This window comes from Chelonia mydas, chromosome 27 (genome assembly GCF_015237465.2).
Source record: "Chelonia mydas isolate rCheMyd1 chromosome 27, rCheMyd1.pri.v2, whole genome shotgun sequence".
Lineage (NCBI taxonomy): Eukaryota > Metazoa > Chordata > Testudines > Cheloniidae > Chelonia > Chelonia mydas.
Window position 1 is genome coordinate 14,901,544 of NC_057860.1, and position 17,022 is coordinate 14,918,565.

The 17,022-nt window shown below is 56.0% G+C and overlaps 1 long non-coding RNA gene across 2 annotated transcripts; it reads left to right on the forward strand.

Annotated features, from left to right (window-relative positions):
• Positions 1 to 6,305: 6,305 nt before the first annotated feature.
• On the forward strand, positions 6,306 to 13,714 carry LOC119564551. Of its 2 annotated transcripts, XR_006287695.1 has the most exons (5): positions 6,306 to 7,163; positions 9,476 to 9,673; positions 11,122 to 11,269; positions 12,516 to 12,681; positions 13,528 to 13,714. It is a non-coding gene; the product is annotated as an uncharacterized LOC119564551 (long non-coding RNA). The 2 variants fall into 2 exon arrangements; XR_005223538.2 differs by lacking the exon at positions 6,306 to 7,163 and having other exon boundaries at positions 9,104 to 9,673.
• The last annotated feature ends 3,308 nt before the right edge of the window (positions 13,715 to 17,022 follow it).

Sequence of the window (17,022 nt, forward strand, 5' to 3'; positions counted from 1 at the left end):
TCTGTCTCCTCTGCGCCCCCCCCATGGGAGACCCCCCAGGTTGCAGCGAGGGCTGGTGCTGCAGGCACCGGTGTCACGGAGTCCCCGGGCGATGCTCTGGAACTGCTCCCTATGAAGCCAGGCAGGACTCTGGGGAAGTCTCCTTTCTGCAAGCAGCCTGTCTGCAGGACACACAGCTCACACAGCTTCCACCTTCCTGGGTCTGACCTCGGAGCATTCAGCCTCTTCTGCCCCTCCGTGTGCTTCCCACAGTGAGTCCGCCCAGGCGGGGCTCCTGGGGAACGCAGAGGGTCCTGCCCCCCAACTCCGCAGTCAGACGGGACTCTCAGCCAGCCAGTAAAACAGGTTTATTAGACGACAGGAACATGGTCTAAAACAGAGCTTGTAGGTGCAGAGAACAGGACCCCACAGCTGGGTCCATTTTGTGGGGCAGTGAGCCAGACAACCACGTCTGCACTTCACTCCTCATCCCCAGCCAGCCCAAACTGAAACTCCCTCCAGCCCCTCCTCCTCTGGGCTTTGTCCCTTTCCGGGGCCAGGAGGTCACCTGATTCCTTTGTTCTCCAACCCTTCCTTTGTTCTCCCCCCTTCGAGATCGAACTGAGCGGGGTCACTTTAGCCGGTGACCTGGGGAAGTTTGAAGCCACCAACGTTCCCATGGATGCCCCAGCATCTCTCCCATTCTTTGGTGGGGAGTTACACCAGGCCCTTCCAGTTTCACGCCCTCCCTTAGGTCGGGGGTGATTGATAGCACTCGCAGGCCGCATGTGGGAAGGTTTATGCGGCCCATGCCCTTTGGCCACCCCAAAACCCCAGGGGGTTTAAGCATCAGCACCATGAACTGGCGGTGGGGGAGCGGAGAGGCATAGGGGACCCCCCAGGAATGAGTGGGGACCCCCCCAGTTCCGCAGGGAACCTCAAGACTAAATTGCTGCCCCTGGTTAAGGAGTGGGGGGAGATGGATGCCCACCTCACTGCCTTTGAGCAGGCTGGCGATTTGAACCAGGGGGACCCTGTGGAAAAGCCCCGGTGTCTAGCTCCCTTGCTGGGTCCCAAGGCCATAGACTCCATCAGCCAGATGGGTGGGGAGGTGGACAGGCTCCCACTCCTGACCCCAACCTATATGTCTGTGTGGAGTTTCCTTGGGCCAGGCCCCTCGGACCTCCAGTGGAAGCGGAAGGTGACGGTCAATGGGGAGACATTCCTGGGGTGGCGAGATCCTGGGACAGAGAGAACTGTTGTCAGGCCCTGGGTGGTGCAGCCTCAGATGCTGAGGGGCTGGGTGAGGGTCCCAGGGACGAAGCCCCTCACCCTGCCTATGGCCCAGATCCCTGTGCAGACCCAGGAGGGGTGGGGCTGGCTGGCCGTTGGGGTGCTCCAGGATACCAGCTGCGAGACTCTGTTGTGGGGTGACTGTGTCTCTTTGGGACAGGATCCAGTCCCTGCTCCGGTAACTGCCAAGGGTTTGAATTTGAATCCAGGGAACCATTCGGTGGAGAGGGAAATGGTCAGTGAAAATGCAGATGACCTGGCTGGCAGCAGGGAGGAGCTGCTGGGCTCAGGCTACCTGCCTGCCTGTAACCAGATCCCTGGGGCTCCCCGCCCCCCTTGCACACTGGAGAGGGGGCTCACGCTGGCTCTGATGCAGTGAGGAAAGCAGCGAGCTCGCTGCCTACCCCACTGGGACAGCAAGGGCAGCGCTGAGCACAGTGGGAGCTGAGACCCCAGCTGAGGGGGGGAGACACAGGCAGGGCAGGGGATCTGTGGGGAGTGGCAAGGTGCTGGGTAAGGAAAGTCTGGATGAGCCTAGACAGCCTTGTGAGCTGATGGCTGTGTCTAGTCAGCAGGGTGGGAAGGGGAGGAGAGTGGAAGCTGAGTGTCCTTGGACTTTACCTGTTAGCTGGGTGGAGAAGTGGGACAGGGAAGGAAACGTGCCTGTGTCTGTCAGGGGTATTGACTTGCCTATGGAGGGAGCTACCCTGGTTTCCAAGCAGTTGTCTGTGACCAGCCTTGCATGCTGGGACAAGGGGAATGAGATCCCAAGCTGGGTGTCTGGGAAAGGAGAAAGTGTGTCCGGCTCTTCTTTGTCTGTGGAGCAGACAGAAGGGGCCTTTCAGCTTGTGATGGTTGAGGGTAGTGCAGTTGTCTCAGAGTTGGTTCTGGATTCAGCTAAAGCCCAGGAAGGGAAGGGTCCTAAGTTTGTGACTGCTCGGGAGAATGGCCGGGTAACTCGGTCGTATCCAGTTAGTGTCTATGTAAAATCCCAGAGACCAGACAATTCTGGTGCTTGTATTTTGCCTGTTGCTAGTGTGTTGTTGGGAAAGGGTGGAGCAACTCTGTCTAATCAGGGTGAGATCCTAGCCAGGGCACAAGGAGAGCAGAAAGGTGATTTGATTGTGTTACCTACTGAGGGTGTGGAAACCTGTAGCAAGAAGGAAAAGATTCCTGAACTTGTGTGTGGCAAAGGGAAGGAGAATGCTTCTGACCTTTTATCTAGGAAGTCTGTAAGTTTGCCTGAAAGGGGATTGTGTAGGAATCCGCTGGATGGGCCAGAGATAATTCTGGATGTAAGGGAGACCCAGAAAGAGTCTGTTGTTGCTCAGGAAAGTGTTCCTCTAGAGCAAGCCCTCGGTGAATAAGGTAAGAGCAGAATTTCTGTGAAGGGTGAATTGTTGCATAGAAAAGCCCTAGGGAAAGGAATCCTCATGGAGTCTTTGCAAGCAGTTTACTGCAACTGAAGGGTGTGAAAGTGATTTAATCAAGAAAGGTTTCAGAGTAACAGCCGTGTTAGTCTGTATTCGCAAAAAGAAAAGGAGTACTTGTGGCACCTTAGAGACTAACCAATTTATTTGAGCATAAGCTTTCGTGAGCTACAGCTCACTTCATCGGATGCATACTGTGGAAACTGCAGAAGACATTATATACACAGAGACCATGAAACAATACCTCCTCCCACCCCACTCTCCTGCTGGTAATAGCTTATCTAAAGTGATCACTCTCCTTACAATGTGTATGATAATCAAGTTGGGCCATTTCCAGCACAAATCCAGGTTTTCTCACCCTCCGCCCCCTCCCCCCACAAACTCACTCTCCTGCTGGTAATAGCCCATTCAAAGTGACCACTCTCTTCACAATGTGTATGATAATCCAGGTGGGCCATTTCCTGCACAAATCCAGGTTCTCTCACCCCCTCACCCCCCTCCAAAAACCACACACACAAACTCACTCTCCTGCTGGTAATAGCCTAGCCAAAGTGACCACTCTCCTTACAACGTGCATGAAAATCAAGGTGGGCCATTTCCAGCACAAATCCAGGTTTTCTCACGCCCCCCCCCCCCCCCCAACACACACACAAACTCACTCTCCTGCTGGCAATAGCTCATCCAAAGTGACCACTCTCCCCACAATGTGCATGACAATCAAGGTGGGCCATTTCCAGCATAAATCCAAGTTTAACCAGAACGTCTGGGGGCGGGGGTGGAAAAAACAAGAGGAGATAGGCTACCTTGCATAATGACTTAGCCACTCCCAGTCTCTATTTAAGCCTAAATTAATAGTATCCAATTTGCAAATGAATTCCAATTCAGCAGTTTCTCGCTGGAGTCTGGATTTGAAGTTTTTTTTGTTGTAAGATAGCGACCTTCATGTCTCTGATTGCGTGACCAGAGAGATTGAAGTGTTCTCCGACTGGTTTATGAATGTTATAATTCTTGACGTCTGATTTGTGTCCATTTATTCTTTTACGTAGAGACTGTCCAGTTTGACCAATGTACATGGCAGAGGGGCATTGCTGGCACATGATGGCATATATCACATTGGTAGATGTGCAGGTGAACGAGCCTCTGATAGTGTGGCTGATGTTATTAGGCCCTGTGATGGTGTCCCCTGAATAGATATGTGGGCACAGTTGGCAACGGGCTTTGTTGCAAGGATAGGTTCCTGGGTTAGTGGTTCTGTTGTGTGGTATGTGGTTGCTGGTGAGTATTTGCTTCAGGTTGGGGGGCTGTCTGTAGGCAAGGACTGGCCTGTCTCCCAAGATTTGTGAGAGCGTTGGGTCATCCTTCAGGATAGGTTGTAGATCCTTAATAATGCGTTGGAGGGGTTTTAGTTGGGGGCTGAAGGTGACGGCTAGTGGCGTTCTGTTATTTTCTTTGTTAGGCCTGTCCTGTAGTAGGTGACTTCTGGGAATTCTTCGGGCTCTATCAATCTGTTTCTTCACTTCCGCAGGTGGGTATTGTAGTTGTAAGAATGCTTGATAGAGATCTTGTAGGTGATTGTCTTTGTCTGAGGGGTTGGAGCAAATGCAGTTGTATTGCAGAGCTTGGCTGTAGACAATGGATCGTGTGGTGTGGTCAGGGTGAAAGCTGGAGGCATGTAGGTAGGAATAGCGGTCAGTAGGTTTCCGGTATAGGGTGGTGTTTATGTGACCATTGTTTATTAGCACTGTAGTGTCCAGGAAGTGGATCTCTTGTGTGGACTGGACCAGGCTGAGGTTGATGGTGGGATGGAAATTGTTGAAATCATGGTGGAATTCCTCAAGGGCTTCTTTTCCATGGGTCCAGATGATGAAGATGTCATCAATATAGCGCAAGTAAAGTAGGGGCGTTAGGGGACGAGAGCTGAGGAAGCGTTGTTCTAAATCAGCCATAAAAATGTTGGCATACGGTGGGGCCATGCGGGTACCCATCGCAATGCCGCTGATCTGAAGGTATACATTGTCCCCAAATGTGAAATAGTTATGGATGAGGACAAAGTCACAAAGTTCAGCCACCAGGTTAGCCGTGACATTATCGGGGATAGTGTTCTTGACGGCTTGTAGTCCATCTTTGTGTGGAATGTTGGTGTAGAGGGCTTCTACATCCATAGTGGCCAGGATGGTGTTATCAGGAAGATCACCGATGGATTGTAGTTTCCTCAGGAAGTCAGTGGTGTCTCGAAGGTAGCTGGGAGTGCTGGTAGCGTAGGGCCTGAGGAGGGAGTCTACATAGCCAGACAATCCTGCTGTCAGGGTGCCAATGCCTGAGATGATGGGGCGCCCCGGATTTCCAGGTTTATGGATCTTGGGTAGTAGATAGAATATCCCAGGTCGGGGTTCCAGGGATGTGTCTGTGCGGATTTGATCTTGTGCTTTTTCAGGAAGTTTCTTGAGCAAATGCTGTAGTTGCTTTTGGTAACTCTCAGTGGGATCAGAGGGTAATGGCTTGTAGAAAGTGGTGCTGGAGAGCTGCCGAGCAGCCTCTTGTTCATATTCCGACCTATTCATGATGACAACAGCACCTCCTTTGTCAGCCTTTTTGATTATGATGTCAGAGTTGTTTCTGAGGCTGTGGATGGCATTGTGTTCCGCACGGCTGAGGTTATGGGGCAAGTGATGCTGCTTTTCCACAATTTCAGCCCGTGCACGTCGTCGGAAGCACTCTATGTAGAAGTCCAGTCTGCTGTTTCGACCTTCAGGAGGAGTCCACCTAGAATCCTTCTTTTCCTCCCCCACTCTGAACTCTAGGGTACAGATGTGGGGACCTGCATGAAAAACCTCCTAAGCTTATCTTTACCAGCTTAGGTCAAAACTTCCCCAAGGTACAAAATATTCCACCCTTTGTCCTTGGATTGGCCGCTACCACCACCAAACTAATACTGGTTACTGAGGAAGAGCTGTTTGGACACGTCTTTCCCCGCAAAATACTTCCCAAAACCTTGCACCCCCCCTTTCCTGGGAAATGTTGGATAAAAAGCCTCACCAATTTGCATAGGTGACCACAGACCCAAATCCTTGGATCTGAGAACAATGAAAAAGCATTCAGTTTTCTTACAAGAAGACTTTTAATAAAAATAGAAGTAAATAGAAATAAAGAAATCCCCCCTGTAAAATCAGGATGGTAGATACCTTACAGGGTAATTAGATTCAAAACATAGAGAACCCCTCTAGGCAAAACCTTAAGTTACAAAAAAGATACACAGACAGAAATAGTTATTCTATTCAGCACAGTTCTTTTCTCAGCCATTTAAAGAAATCATAATCTAACACATACCTAGCTAGATTACTTACTAAAAGTTCTAAGACTCCATTCCTGGTCTAGCCCCGGCAAAGACAGAATTGTTTCATGGTCTCTGTGTATATAATGTCTTCTGCAGTTTCCACAGTATGCATCCAATGAAGTGAGCTGTAGCTCACGAAAGCTTATGCTCAAATAAATTGGTTAGTCTCTAAGGTGCCACAAGTACTCCTTTTCTTTTTAATCAAGAAAGTTTCAGTTCCTAACAGCCAGAAATTTTCTGTTGTGAATGGCTCCACTGACTTTCCTGTTGAAGGATCCAGTGTGGATAGCTTTGAGAAGGTCTCAGATGAAGTGAAAGCTGTTAAGAAAGTTAAACAGTCCCACTTCGTCACAACCGGTCTCTCCGCTGGGCTCGTTTCCCCAGCGTGGCGCAGGGCACCGGCGTGGAACAGGGAGGTGCAGAGGGCTGTATTTCATTTCTCCTGAGGGCTGGGCCATACGTGGGGGACTAAACACTCCTAGCCCCCCTCCTCCCGCAGAGCGGGGCTGGCGCCCGTGGCAGGTTCGAGGGGAGAACTGCCCTTTCTGATGCCCCAGAACCAGACTGTCCCATGCAGTATCAATCTCCCGCCATTAAGCTCCCGCTCTCGCAGCTTCTCTCCCTTCTCCAGCCCCCCAACCCATGTCCTGTGCGTCATTCCTCCTCTCTTCCCTCTGCCCTTCCTCCCCCATGGCAGCTCCCATCTGCCCCCACATGGGCTTCAGTTCCCCCCACAACTGCCCCCTCTAGGCCTGGGCTCAGGAATGCTAGAGTGATGATTCCACTGGTGTGTCATGGCTGAACTTCAGCGTGACGCACCCCACTGAGGGCCATGGGGGAGCTCACCCCTGGCCGAGCTCTTGTTTCAGGCTCTCTGCAGACACAGGCAGATGTCATGATCACCTTTGAAGGGTTTCTTCGCCACCAGAAGGGCTAGATGCTCAGATTCTGAATATGGGCCCAGGCCACATCACGGCACCAAGCGGGCGAGATGCAGCCTGTGGGCGGCTTGACTGGCAGCCCCGCAGGGGACGATGCTGGAGCTGCCTTCTGTCAGAGGAGCTGTTACACCTGGGTCCTCACCACTCCTGGGCCCTGAAGATCCTGTCGCGCTTCCTGTAAGGAAGGTTCGTCGCGTGGGAGCCACAGCCCAGCTCAGCGGCATCAGCTCCTCTCGCACCAAGGCTGGAGCTGTCACTATTGGCTTCCCCGCCTAAGGAATCTGGTGCTGTGCCCTGGGTGGAGAATGGCCGCTCTGCCCCACCCCAGGAGCAGCTGCATCTCTGGAGTCAGTAAAGCACGCGGGGCTCCCGCTGCATGGCAGGTGCTCCGGCAATAGACGGGCTGCTTATTACTGGGCATGTGAGAAGCAGACTCGTGAGCCCCTGGTTCGGAGATGAGCCTGAGCTGGTTCTGAGCGGGTCCCTCTGGCCTGGCCGCTCCACGGGCTGGGGCTGTTGCTCCTCGTCGTGTGGCTGCGGGGTCAGATTTGGCTCCGGGCAGGCAGTGCAAGGGCCCAGGGGTCATGCTCTGGGATGACTCAGAATTTACCCCAGTGGGTCCCTCTGCCCGGAGGCCGAGCAATTGTTGCATGGCACCAGTGCAGGCTGCAGCTCAGCCTGTCACAGGCGGCACAGCAAACACATCAGCGGGCTGGGGGAGCGGGGCGGGGGCATCCCCCCGGCACCTGCCGCTGCAAGGCAGCGGTGTGATGGCTGGGCACTGTTGGCATGTTCTGCTGCCAGGCAGGCGAGTTATACCAGCCCCAGGCTGGCACCTGCAGCAGACGGGCAGGTGCGCTCTACCAAAGCCAGCCAGGCAGTTGCATTACACTCTGAGGCTGGCGCTAACCGAGCACGGTCTGGGCCCCATTCCACGTCAGCTTCAGCCTCTGCAGTGAGGCTCTAGCCACCTGGCGCCCGGCTGCAGCCCTAGTGGCTCACCCCGTCTCCGGCCTCCTGCCCTGGCACTTTCATCTTCCCCCCTGCCTGCTGGGGCTGGAGGGGCCGGAGTCACCTGGGTCCTTGAAGCAGCGAGGTGTGGGAGGAAGGTGTGGGAAGGCGGGGGCAGGGAGGGATATTCACCAGTCCCTCATTCACCTCCGAGCACTAAAAGTCCTGCCTGGTGCCTTGTTAATGCCCGGCCCGATCACGGCCCTGGCCCGGCAGCCAGGGCTCTCCAGGGATCACAGAGTGGCAGGACCGGGTGAAGCTGTGCTAATCCTGCTGCTGGGCTCGGGCGTGGGGTGGGCTCAGCCAGGAGTCCCCGTGCAGACCCGCAAAGGGCCAGCGTGTCCTAGGCCCACTTGTTTGTCTCTTCCACGAGAGGCTGATGCAGGTGAGCAGCCGGGCAGCTAGGGCTGCGTGATTCAGCCCATGGGAGGGGGAAATGGAAACACAAACAACTGCTCCAGGGTGGCCGGGCACTCGACCAGCTGGGCAGAGCTGAGCCAGGATGCTTCAGAGCCTCCAAAGGCAGCAACAAAGGCTAGGGATTGGCAGGCCACGGGGGCCAGTCTGAGCTCCTGTGTCCCCCAGGCCAGCGAGCCCCCGCCAGTTCCAGGGGTCAGGTGTGGGCTAGGTTCCCATAAGCAGAGACCAGGGTCTGGGGGGTTGGCAGAAGAGGCTGTTCCAGTGCTCTCAGCCCCACCCCCAGCAGGGGCAGGATCTGGCCCATGGGCGCTCTCCTGCTTTTCTTATTGTTCGTCTGTTCTGGGGCCCGAGCCTGGGCCCCGTGCGTTTCTCCCGCAGAACAGCCTTCTCGGGGGTGGTGAGTGCCCACGCCTGCCTCTGCCCCTGCTGCTGGCGGGCAGTGAGGGCAGGGGCCGCAGCTCCCGCCGCACCTTTAAAAGGCTCCGGCTCCCTAGAGCAATACAGATGTAACCAGCCCCCTCCCCGTGGGACTGGAACGTTGGGACTGAAGCCACGAGAAAGTGGTCTCAGTCCATTGGCAGAGCTGTGGGGAAGGGGGAGCCCAGGGCTGGGATAACAGGGGTCTGCGGGTCGGGATGGAGGGGCACTAGCAGAGCCGGGGGTGGGTAGCTTGTGCAGTCCCTGCCCAGCTTTGCCTGGCACCTGCTTGCGCTGTGGGCCCCTCACTTTCACAAGCACCAAATCCAGGCATTGCAATAAACCAAGTCACGCGGGGCGTGGAGAAGAGGGCAGACCCCCAGCCCCACCTGGGCTCAGGGCTGTGCCCCTCTGCTTCCAGTCTGGCAGGGCAATGGCTACCTGCACCTACCTGGGCAAGGCGTGTCGCGGTGACACTGTCCCCAGAGCCCAGGCTTCCCTGCTCTGGCCTGGGAGGCTGATTTCCCCGTGCCAGGGGACTGGGCGCTCACGTTTTCTGCCCGCTCAGTGCAGGAGCCTGTGACCAGCTCCTATTCAGCCTGAGTGTGGAAGATTAACTGCAAGACCTCCCCATCGCTGTCCTCCCAAAGGCCAACACCACTTGCCTGGCGAACAATACCTGTCCACCCACCACCTACTGAGAAGGAGGCGGAAGCTTGGCGGGGTGATGGCTCCCTCTTTTCTGACGTACCCACCGGGAACGCGGGGCTGTATATAAGGAGGGGACATGCTGCCTGCCTGACACTTCATTCAGCAGCCAGGACAGCAAGCGCCAGGGAAGAGCAGAGGTAAGTGCCCTCTTTGTGTGTCCAATTTGTAATGGGGACAGAGCGCACCCGAGTACCACACTCCCCTAGGAAAGGACAGCGGGGTGGGGGACTCCTGGGACAGGCTCTATCAACCCCGCGGCAGTGCTCAAATTACAGGGGGGCCGGGTCGCCTGGCTGCTTTTTGGGGCTACCTCATTGCTGTCTTATGACCCCGTCCTTCTCACCACTGTTCCAATCAAAGCAAGCTGCTTGACATGCAGGCCCCCCCTGCTTTTTCCCCTGAGCTGAATCTGCCTGCTGGTTGCAGGGTTTAGCAAAGACTCTGTGCTTAGGAAACTTTAGGACTTTTTCCCACTAAAAAACTCCAGGAGGAGATGCTGAGAACTCGGCAGCCCCCTCACACAAATCACGTCGCTCGGCTGACCTTCATGCAGGGTCTTCCGGGGCAGTGCTGGGACGAGCTGCCATGCTGAGAGCAAAGCCCACAGCCAGGAAAGGCGGAAGCAGGCAGGTCCCACAAGCAGCCATGGGAGGATAATAATGAAAAAACAGAGAGCTAACACACACCCCTGTTAGGCAGGGGACTGGCCACAGGGATAGCCACTGTCCACCCCCTGTCCATGCAGAGCTGCTCGCAATCGCCCGCTCGCTGCAAAGCTGCTGCCACTGAGGATGGAATTCCTGCTTGGCAGAAAACGACCGGTCGTTAATGCTCCTCCCAGGCTTCAGAGCCCAGGCTGCAGCCCGAGCCGCAATGTCAAGTCGCACAGCTCTTTTTAGCGTGCTGGCGCAAGCCCTGCCGCCCAGATCTGTGGGTTGTGCTGACACGCCCTGAGGTTCACTCCAGTAACTGCCCAGGTCATCAAGCTGCAAACGCGCTGCCCCACCTCTCCCAGCAGCGTCTGGCCTTGCTGCGTTTCGGTCCCAGCCCCCTGGTTCCAGTGACCGCGCTGCCTGTGAGGTGAACAAATCTCTCCCACGTCAGGGCGGAGTCCCATGTGTGGACAGTGCCTGTGAAGAGCCTGGTGAAAGCCCCTAACAGGCCCGTGGGTGGCCTGGAGAGGGCCTGGGGCTCATTCTGCCCTAGGTTTGGTTCACTCTGTCCTGTCTGTCTGGAGTAGTGGCCAGAGCAGGGACTTGGAGTCCACTCCCAGAGCTGTCACCATCCGGCTGTGTGACCGCGGGCCAGTCCCTTTCCCACCCGAGCCTCGCAGGGAGCTGTTCATTCCTGGCTGGGAGGCATTCCAGCAGGGTAAAGGGCTGCTGCTGTTCCTCCGGCTCAGTCCAGCTTAGTAGCCCTGCCTCTCCCTGGCAGTGCGAGGATTTCAGTGCCAAGGCTTTTCTCTACCCCTGGGGCAAGTTCCTCGCTGCCCAGTCACCCCCAGGAGAGTGATGCTGCTGCTCCAGGCCAACCTTCGGCTGAGAACCCCCCGGGGTGTAGCATGGCAAGTTCTCTTCTGTTACAGCCAGCAAAGGCTATTTCCAGAGATGAACCTGATGCTTCAAGTCACCTTCCTTGGTCTCCTGTCCCTGCTGGTGCAGGGCTGGGTTCAGAACCGATCCCTGCAGAGTGAGAGATGGAGCATGCTGGACCTGCCGCAGAACAGAGAGCTGGTGAGCTGGGGGGCTGGTCACTCTCCTAGATCAGGGGGCTGAGGCTGTTTGCACATGGCATTCCCACGATGCCGGAGCTGAGCTGGGCTGGAAGCGGCTCTCACTACCGCCGGGGGGGGGGGGGGGGGGGGGGGCATGGAAAGGCTTTTGATGAATAACTGATCACGTCTCCCTTGTAGCTGTTATATGGAGGAGCCGGGGGGGAGTGTCTCTTTCTTTTCCATAACACAGGCTTGGGGAGGGGGCGGCTGGGATCGAAGGCAGCGACATACCTCTGGGGTGAGGTTACATTAGCCAAGCCCTTGAGAGGGGCCTCGGTCTTTCTCTGCCATCTCTGGAGCTCAGGAAGTTTCATTTCAAGTGCCCATTAGGGCTTCACTAATGAGCCACAATACCGGTGCCAGATGAATTTGCTCTCGCCGCAATGTCTCATGCCACGGCGGGCCATGCAGGGCCGCCCGGCTCCCAGGCTGCAGGAGGCATTGTCTGGGGGAGCGCAGGTAAAGGCCCCGCCCGGGGAGTCCAGGCTCAGTGGGGGCCTAAAAGCAAAGGGTCACGTGCTAACGTGTGTCTGTACGAGACAGAAGGGCAAGGACGTGGCCTGTCGCCCTCCCGCTGGGAGCGGATACAGCTCCTCAGCCTGACTGTGCAAGGAGCCCTCCTCTGCTGCTCCCCGCAGGGTCCCCCTGGGAGGCGGCTGGGGGCCCATGCCCTGCGGTGAGAGCACTCTGAGCGTCCCGTCCAGACAAAGCGGGTGAGGGGGGTGCCCCCGGGATCAGAACGGGCCAAGCCCCTTCAGACTCAATGAGAACAGACCCAGATGGCACCTCAAGCCCAGGGCTGTTACCCCTCGGGACGTTCTCCCCGGCGGCCACTGCTGGATAGAGAAAACCATTAACAGAAGGAGCAAGCTAAACCTAAGGGCAGCTCAGCCCCAAACACAGCGAGGTGCAGTGGTACCGGAGCCCTGGGGCTGGCTGTCCCAGGGGAGGTGAGCCCCAGCGAGGCAAGGGGCCTGGGAAGTGGGTTTGTGGGCCTGAGCTGCTCACTTCCAGCAACCTTGCAAAGCCGGGAGCTGCAGGCTGCTCCCTGTTCCACCTGGCGCACCATGTGGTGAGCCTGGAGTCCAGCACCTCCGCCCCGGGACTGGGAGCAGCTCCCCGCGGGCCCTGTGGAGCAGGCACGAGTAGTGAGCAGCACCCAGGTTGTTAATGCACCAGCTGACTCAGGCCTGTTTCCCGCACAGTTCCTAAGTGCCCTGCAGAGCTACTTCAGCAGCAGAGGGATCCACATGGAGAAAACTGGGCCGGCCTTCGTGCTGTCCACGAGGAATCGCAACCTGGGGGACCAGGGAGAACGAGAGCTGGTGGCCCCCGAGAGGGCGGTAGATGACTAGGAAGAGCTGATGGCAGGTAATTGCTCCCTTTCCTTGTCTTTGCTCAGGACCGGCTGGCTTGGCACCGTTAAGACAGATGACGCGGGGCCCCTGTGAGCATCGCGTGGGCAGTTAGTTTTGTCCTCTCTGTCGTGCATTAGCCCGAGTTACCCGAACATCCACAGAGGCAGCGTGGGCTAGTGGAGTGGAAGTGGGACTGGGACCCAGGAGCCAGCAGCTTCATTGTCAGCAGTGTGGCCTTGCCCTTCTGACGGGGATGATGATCCGGGTGGGGCTTCACTCCGCAATGTCTGCAAAGAGCGCCCAGGGTGAAAACCCCAAGCAAGGACTAGGCAGAGTTGGTCCACTGTTTGCTTCCCAGCCATCACATGGTGACTGTTCGAGCCCTGCTCTGCCCCAAGCGTCGGCCCCTGGTCTGCATTGCTTCCCAAGCACCTGCAGTGTTACCCTGGGAGCCCTCGAGATCGACTGGAAGGGAGCCCGTGCAAGGGAGGGCAGGCCCAGGCGCCACACCCGCCTTGTCCTGCTGAAACGAAACATGCCAACTTCCAGACCATTTTCATGATCGACCAGGTGCATTGTGGGGGGTTTATGCCTCTGTGAGCTAACAGGCCTAAGCCATTGCTGGAAGCGGAGCCTGGACGAGAGGAGTCTACGTTCTGGTCCGCACACCAGGAGGCAGGATGCTGGAGACGATGAGAATAACAGGCTCTATGGGCCGGAGGGGCGGAGCCGGTGCGGAGGGAGCGGGATACCAGGCTCGATGGGACAATGCTCTGCCCCAGTGTGTACGGTAACTCTCTGTTACCGGCCTTCCGGAGTCTAGCACTGACTGACTCCACCTTGGTCCTTTCCTGTTTAGGTGGAGTCTTGGCAATACGATCTGAGTACGTCACAGTGATGCATTGACTCTCTCCTGCCGCTGCGCTGCTGTGCACACACACACACACGCACACACACATGTACACACACACACGCACACGAGTGACCTTTTTATATCTGCTGGGCTCTGCCTGCAATGCTGCGCTGTAGGTTTTGGATTCAATAAATTCTCCTCTCTAACGCTTGTCATGTCACCTTCTTTGTGAATAGCTGCCATTTGGCTGTGTCTCCGCACGTGAGATACCTGCTCCTTCCCCCCCCCACCCCCGGACCAGTCCAGGATTCGGCAAGAAGGATTCACACTGTCTGTCATACAAACAGGAGAATTCAAAATTATGTGTTGAAAAGACAAGACAAGAAATAGCCACCATCCCTGAGCTACCTCCCGGGAGTGAGGAAAGCATTAATATTATACAATGAGAACACTGCTGCATCCTTAAGGATGGAGTAGCCGCCACTCCATCATCATAATTATCTAATCTACCTACTGTTTATAGTGCACCCATCACCATAGTATCTGGTCACTGCCCGCCTCCCCTGTCTTTCTTGGGGACACCTGGAGCTCCTGCTTCAGCGCTTGAACTCAGAAATTTTGTCTGGATCTTTTAAAAGTAGGTTTCTTTCGTGTCTTTGCTGCTGTCATGGAAGGACTTAGAGCAGATTCTGCCCAAGGCCCCAGAGAGCACCATCCCTGGGGCAGGTTTCTTCCCCCTCCCCCTGCCCGACAGCTCCTGCTGCCTTGATCTCACCCCCTGCCCTGGACAAGCCCTCCCAGGCCCCTGCAGTCAGGAATTCCCCAGGCCGATGCACCGGAGCAGGGCACAGTCCTGCAGCCTGGCATCGCAAGGATGTGACATGGTGCTGCAGAAGAGGGTTATCAGAGTAATTTGGGTTTGTTTCCGTAGTGAGATAAGGAGGTAGGGTGTGCCGGCTGGTACCAAGGCCTGGCCCGGGCCACGCAGGGAGAAGAAATGTCTTCTGAAGCATTAAGAAAGCTGCCCTAAGTGTGGAAAGAAGCGGTTTCAGAAAGGGCTGAGGCCAGGTGGGAAAGGCTGTTCCCGGAGCCTCATCTCTAGGCAGGGACACAGTCGTTAGAGATGGAGAAGCCTCGGCGCTCACAGGACCCATTCCCTCAGTGTCACCCACGCATCCTGTCCCATCCCGGAGCCCATTCTCCAGCACTACTGGCCTGTTCTGCGGAGAAGCTTCACGCGCCCGACTCCAGGTGGCTGAAAAGCTCCTGCAGGTGCTGTATAGGTCAGCTGCAAGCCCCAGACAACACAGTCGCTTGCCCAAGAGGCTTCTCGGCCTGGCGAAGCGACTCGAGGGCCTTTTCCTGTCTGCAACGCGATGACTTTTGAATACCGGGTCTGATCAATTCTGAAGGTTCAGGAAATGTTCTAAGCACCAATGGGCAGACCCCTGTTGATTTGGGGAAAAACTGGAAAAAGCAAAAGGGGAGAAATGGGGAGGGGGGGTCATGGAGCCCCTGGCATCTGGTCAGCAGAGCAGAAAGAAAAGAAATAAGAATAGTGGGAGGAATGGGGGTGCACAACAGCATCCCTGGCATGTGGGAAAGGGAACCCTGGTATGAGGGGCATGGGAGCAGGGAGGCATGAAGAGCCCCTTCCATGTGTCAGAGGGGCAATGGGGGAAGGGAGGGCACCCAGAGTCCCTGGCATGAGGAAGTGGGTGGGGAGAAATTGCAGGGGGTCCCTGAAGAGAGGAGGGTGACACAGAAGGCGCGTGTGGGGGGGAATGGAGGAATGCAAGGAGCCCCTGGTTTGTGCAATGAGTTTGGCTCCAGAAGCAATGAAACAGGTGAGCCTCTAGGTTACCATCGATGCTGTGACATCTAAATGGCTAAAAAATCACGTTTAATGGGGGAAGAACAGGGGTCAGACTCTTGGGGTGGGTTTAGGGTTCCTTTGTTGTAGAGGGTGTTTATTTCTGGTCTGTTGGATGGGTTCCCAAGCAAACTGGGGTTCCAGAGCAGGGCTCAAGACCTCCTCTCTTTTTCCGTGGCTAGAGGGTGGATCTCTGAAAGGCGGCTCTTCCATTGTCACAGAGGTGGCTGAGAGTCTCCGTGTCACCTTCTGGGTTTCCAGTGAGTTGTGATCGGTCTGAGCCAAGCACAAGCAGGTTGGTGAGTGTTATAAAAAAGGGCTTATATGCTATTTTATATGCATGTTCAATAAGTTTGTTCTTATAACTTAGCATAAGTGATTTAAGTAGTTGAAGCCTTAGGCTGAGGTCAAGCTGACCTGAGAGGAATGCTGAAGAAGCAGCTTCAAAACCAGCTGAGACTGCCCGTTATCACTGGAGATAAGAAAAAATGCAAGAAGTAGGACTGACTGTCTCCCGGAGCAAATCCAGCACCCGACAATGGACTGTCCACTCAGCAACAGAACTGTCCAGTGGGAAAGAGCAGAGACCCCTACTCAAATTAGGGGATAGGACTTTGGACATGGGCGAGGGCGGTGTTACCAACCGTAGAGGGTATAATTGCTTGCAATTTCTGCGGGGCGGGGTCCCTCTCCGGAGGCACCCAGCTCGAGCTGTATTTCTGTACACCAATAAAAGATGCCCGTGTAGATTGGACTCTGAATCTAGAACTCTGTGGGATCCTAGAGTCGAATCAAGCACCTAGAGGGGTGAGAGCAAGGGCTAATTGTTTTTTTCCCTTAACAGTGAGCTGCAGTGGATCAGCAGGGACCACTGGCCCCAACCGCCAGCTCCCAGCCCAGGGTCTGTAAGGCCCTCAGATCCCTAAATGGGTCCCAGGACTCCCATCCCACTTGGCAGGGTAGTCCTGGTGATGCTTCGTGACATGGGGGGCATCTTGACACCCTTTTCCCCCACCACTTGCCCTGTCAAGAGCCCGACCCTTAACTTCCACCATTAGCGCCTCCCCCTCCAGGTAGGGTGACACCTTTGTTGGATGGAAATATCACATGAAACATAAGGGACAAAGTTTTATTTTAAGGGACATTGTAGGGAGCCCCGACTTCCCACAGCACAGCATGGGTTGTCCTCCCCAGGGTACATTTCTGCTGCTCTCGCCTACACAAGGCAACTAGCATTTGCTTCAATCCCATGTTTAAAACCCTCCCTGCTGTTATCAGTTTTAATACAGCTCAGTCCATCTTAAAATAAGTGGGGTGAGGGGTCACTGCAGGAACCCCTCCCCACCTCTCCCCTTAGCCCCGCCCCCTGCAGGAGCCCCGCCCCACCTCTCCCCTTAGCCCTGCCCCCTGCAGGAACCCCTCCCCACCTCTCCCCTTACCCCTCCCCCTGCAGGAGCCCCGCCCCACTTCTCCTCTTAGCCCCCCCCTGCAGGAGCCCCGCCCCCTGCAGGAGCCCCGCCCCACCTCTCCCCTTACCCCTCCCCCTGCAGGAGCCCCTCCCCACCTCTCCCCTTAGCCCTGCCCCCTGCAGGAGCCCCGCCCCACTTCTCCTCTTAGCCCCCCCCTGC